We start from the raw sequence: 2,055 nt of genomic DNA on the forward strand, positions 1-2,055 counted from the left end.
GGGACGCGTCTGCCTATATCGCCGCCACCTTCTCTCCTCTGGAATCTTTTTGATGACTGCTTCAATTTCCTCCATAGTTATTGGCCTATTGAGATTTTTAGATCCTTCCTGATTAAGTTTTGGAAGGTTGTATTTTTCTAGGAATATGTCCATTCCCTCTAGGTTATCTATTTTGATGGAATAGTGTTGTTCATGGTATTTTTTTACCAATCCTTTGTATTTCTGTGGGGTCTGTTGTTTTTTCTCCTCTTTCCTTTCTCATGTTGTTTATTAAGTTCCTCTCTCTCTGCTTCTTGGTGAGCCTGGCTACAGGTTCATCAATCTTGTTTATCCTTTCAAGAGCCAGCTCTTGGTTTCACTGGTCTTTTTTATTTTTTTGTTGTTGTTGGTTTATTTTATTTTATTTTATTTTTGGTCTCTATGTCATTTATTTCTTCTCTGATCTTTATTATCTCCTTCCTTCTTCTCACTCTGGGCTTTTCTTGTTGCTTTCTTTCTAATCCTTTAAGTTGTAATGTTAGATGATTTATTACCATTTTATCTGGTTGTTGTTGTTGTTTTAGAAAGGCCTGTAGAGCTATAAACTTCCCTCTCAAGACTGATTTCATTGTGTCACATAGATTTTGGATTGCTGTGTTTTCATTGTCATTCATTTCCAGGATGTTTTTAATTTCTTCTTTGATCTCTTTGGTAACCCAATCATTTTAATAACATGCTATTCAGCTTCCAAGTATTTGAATTTTTTTATTGTTTTTATTGTAGTTTATTTCTAATATTATGCCATTGTGGTCTGAGAAGTTGCTTTATATTACTTCATTCATCTTGAATTTGGGGAGACTGTGCTTGTGACCCAATATGTGGTCAATTTTTGAAAATGTCCCTTGTGCACTTGAGAAGAACATCTATTCCTTGGCTTTGGGGAGGAATATTCTGAAGATGTCAATTAAGTCCATCTGATCTAGTGAGTCATTTAGAATCACTGTTTCTTTGTTGATTTTTTTTCTAGAGGATTTTTCCAATGATGTTCGTGGTGTATTAAAGTCCCCTGCTATGATTGTATTGTTGTCAATCTCTCACCTGATACCTTCCCGAAGATATTTTATGTATTTGGGTTCTCCTGCATTAGGTTAATATATGTTTATCAGGGTTATATCCTCTTGTTGTATCTATCCTTTTAGTATTATGAAGTGACCTTCCTCTTCTCTTGTTATGGCCTTCACTTTGAGGTCTATTTTTTCAGATATAAACATTGCTACCCCAGCTTTTCTTTCATTTCCATTTGCCTGAAAGATATTTTTCCATCCCTTAACATTCAGTCTGTGTGAGTCCCTTATTCTGAGGAGGGTCTCTCATATATGTGGGAAACTGTATATTGTCTTCACTAGCTGACAAGCATAGACAGAAAACCCCCCGAAGACTGGGTACCTTTGAAGCCCTAGCAAAGGTCGAACCTACATTGCCAACATTTGTCCACCATACAGAACTGAAATATCATTGCTGACATGTACACATAAGGAACTGTCTGACATTGAAACTTGGACTCAGAACCGTTAGACATTGAAATTGGGACTTAAACATTTTTTGTCCTTATATGTTTATTTCTGGTCTGCAGATACAAGATTTTTAAGGAAAATATTAGGGGGAGATGTGGGAAACCGTTTATTGTCTTCACTAGCTGATAAGCATAAACAGACACCCCCCGAAGGCTGGGTACCTTTGAAGCCCTAGCAAAGGTAGGAGCTAGGTGCCACCTCTGTTTGTCCAGACAGTCGTAGCTGAAGTAACTTATTTATTTACTATTATATAAATCCTTTTTATTATTTATTATTATGTAAATCCTTGCTGATGTGCTAGTCTGCCTGTTGCTGGGGGTCGCCTGCCTAAGGGCTATGCTATGGGTGTATCTCAGACCAATAAAAGGTTGGCATGGCCTGAGCACCAGTGGAGGTCTTTACCCTTGAGTTGGACTTGCCCGCCTGGCCCCCCAATATTTCCAATTATCTCTTGTCTTTTCTCTTTCATTTGTGTGCGGCTCAGCTTCCAGGCCTTGAACTC

This window comes from Myotis davidii, unplaced genomic scaffold, assembly GCF_000327345.1.
Source record: "Myotis davidii unplaced genomic scaffold, ASM32734v1 scaffold4003, whole genome shotgun sequence".
In the NCBI taxonomy this organism is placed as follows: Eukaryota; Metazoa; Chordata; class Mammalia; order Chiroptera; family Vespertilionidae; genus Myotis; species Myotis davidii.